Raw genomic sequence first — 2,926 nt, 5'->3', positions numbered from 1 at the left:
AAGGGCTTTTTTTTGTGTGTGTGTTTTGTTTGTTTGTTTGTTTGTTTTGTTTTGTTTTGTTTGTTTGTTTTGCTTTTTGCCAAGTGGGACACAATTTTTGAAGGCCAAGGCTCTCCGAAAGAGAACAGGAAGAAGAGGGTGGGGCGGATTATTGACGGGGAGGGTGGAAAGGTGGGGTGCGTTTGTGGTGGGTGGGGGCTTGGGGGTGCGGTGGCTTGGAGAGGATGTGTGTGGGCTTTGTTGGAAGGGGGTGTTGGGTGGGGGTTGGGGGGGAGGGGGTGCGGGTGGCGGAGGGGGCGGGGGGGGGGCGGTTGGAAGAGGGTTAGGGGAAAGTAGGGTTACGTTATAAAGATGCGTGCTCAACGCTCTTTCTTCTCAGCACAGCATACGTGGCATGCACGTTTTTGGAGGTTTCAGCGGTTTTTGCTAACCGGGTAAATTGGTGGGTGAGTAAAGTTGTAGTGTGGGAAGCCCTGCATGCATTGTGTTAGCTATAGTCTGGAACAATGTGTGTTGTGCTTTTGTGTTTGTTGTTTTCGGGGGTGGGGGTGGGGGTGGGGGGTTTGGGGGTTACGTTGGGGGTGTCCAGAGTGCTGTTGTTGTTGTCTGCGATTGCTGGGGGGGCGGGGGGGGGGGGGGGGGAGAAAGTGTTGTATCATTTGTTAGTTTAGTTTTGTTTTGTTTTGTTTTGTTGGTTGGTTACTTGGTGGCTTAGTTAGTTATGTGTATACCAGTTTTTTTTGGTTTTTGTTTTGCCTTTACTAACTGATTGATTTATCTACTAAATTATGCCCGTATCTGTTTATACGATTGTTTGTTTATAGATATATCTATCTATCTATCTGTCTGTCTGTCTGTCTGTCTGTCTATCTGTTTATCTGTCTGTCTGTCTATGTATCAAAATGTCTATCTATATATCAATATGTCTATCTGTTAATTAATTCATTCATTCAATATTTTTTGCTTGCTTTATTATTATATCTTTCTCTCTTTCTTCCTTCTGTTCTGGTCTTATTATGATTATCTTCTTTTGTTTTTGAAATACTTCTTTCGATTTGATTCTCTCTTGTCTTTTGCTTATATTACTACTTGTACAAAATCTTTGATTCGCGAGTTGATTGAAATTCATTACTTGTTAGGATCTGCCCTCACCACTTCTATTATTGACCTGCTTATTTGTATTTGTATTTTGCATTGGTATTTCTTTTTATCACAACAGATTTCTCTGTTTAAAATTCGTGCTGCTCTCCCCAGGGAGAGCGCGTCGCTACACTACAGCGCCACCCTTTTTTTTTGTATTTTTTCCTGCGTGCAGTTTTATTTGTTTTTCCTAACGAAGTGGATTTTTCTACAGAATTTTGCCAGGAACAACCCTTTTGTTGCCGTGGGTTCTTTTACGTGCGAGGCTAAGTGCATGCTGTACACGGGACCTCGGTTTATCGTCTCATCCGAATGACTAGCGTCCAGACCACCACTCAAGGTCTGGTGGAGTGGGGAGAAAATATCGGTGGCTGAGTCATGATTGGAACCAGCGCGCTCAGATTCTCTCGCTTCCTTGGCGGACGCGTTACCTCTATAGAGGCCATCACTCTCACTGTTTATGTGCTATTCATTAATTCGACTTTATTTGATTTGTTGTTATTTCTTTAACAGACATGACATTGGTCAGTTCGCTTTGCGATCCCCTTGAAACTGAAGCTGAAACATTTGTTTGTTGATTATGATTTGGGGGAATGCAGAAAGGAAGATGGGACAATCTTTTCTAATATATTTTATTTCAGTTAAGAAAGGAGACATTAAAAAAGCGTTCAATTCATCTTTCAAATTCTTGAGAACTGTGTGTGTGTGTGTGTGTGTGTGTGTGTGTGTGTGAGAGAGAGAGAGAGAGAGAGAGAGAGAGAGAGAGTAATGCCGCTGAAATGTTTTGCAGATGATGGGCCAGCAAAAATAAATGAATAGATAGATGAATGTATCAATTCAAAAAAATATTTTTTTAAATGGATAAAATACAGGAAAAAATGAATCGTCGCTTTTTCATTGTCATTGTATTTAACATGAGATTTTGTTTTTGTTTTGTTTTTCAAAATTAGGCACTGAACAACTGAAATTTTCACAATCGTCAGAAACTTGAGGCAATCTGAGCGAATCCTTTTCATAGCAGAGAAAAGAAATTATAATTGATTTTGGCTCTGGGTAGAAGCATCGCTTTGTATCGTAGTAGTTGTTGTTTTGTTTGTTGTCATTAACGTTGTTGTTCATCATCATCATCATCATCATCTTCTTCTTCTTCTTCTTCTTCTTCTATCGCCCCCACTCTCCACTATGTCTTCGCACCCCCCACCTCTCCCTCCTGCACTCTCGCTTCCTTCTTTCTCTCTCCCACTTTTCTTTCCCTTCTGTTTCCATCACACTATGTTTGCGTTCGTGCCCATTCGTTGAACAATTCAGATATCCTTTCACTTTTCGTGCAGTATTTAATGTATTCACTTTTTGTTTTGTTATAATTATCTGTGATTTGATACTTTTTCGACTGAAAGAAAAAGAAAAAAAAACAAAAAAAACGTACACCCTCTTGACTTGAGAAGATTACAGTGCATGTCAACAAAAGTGTCAAACTGCCAAAAAGTACATAATTATCTCCCCCTCCCCCCTCGCCCCCCCCCTCTCTCCCTCCCCCCCCCCCCCCTCTCTCTCTCTCTCTCTCTCTCTCTCTCTCTCTCCCAACTGGTCAACAAACACTCGTGGGTTCCTGAAGACTTCTGCGAATAACAGTTCCACGCTGAGATAAACTGCCAAAAAGTACATATCTCCCACTCCCCCCTCGCCCATACCCTCTCACCCTCTCTCTCCCTGTCTCTCTCTCTCTCCCGCCGCCACCCCTCCACCCCCTCGCTCCCCCTCCTCTCTCTCTCCCAACTGGTCAACA

At 42.5% G+C, this 2,926-nt stretch overlaps 1 protein-coding gene across 1 annotated transcript in view; it reads left to right on the top strand.

Moving 5' to 3' along the window:
• The first annotated feature begins 431 nt into the window (after positions 1 to 431).
• The window catches only part of LOC143283315 (basic phospholipase A2-like), a 21,679-nt gene continuing 19,184 nt past the window's right edge, over positions 432 to 2,926 (top strand). The window contains exon 1 of the mRNA XM_076589508.1: positions 432 to 446. The gene's annotated coding sequence lies outside the window, so the exon portion shown is untranslated. The remainder of the gene's footprint in view (positions 447 to 2,926) is intronic.

This window comes from Babylonia areolata, chromosome 6 (assembly GCF_041734735.1).
Source record: "Babylonia areolata isolate BAREFJ2019XMU chromosome 6, ASM4173473v1, whole genome shotgun sequence".
NCBI classification, from domain to species: domain Eukaryota; kingdom Metazoa; phylum Mollusca; class Gastropoda; order Neogastropoda; family Buccinidae; genus Babylonia; species Babylonia areolata.
This window is presented reverse-complemented; position numbering and strand designations above follow the sequence as displayed.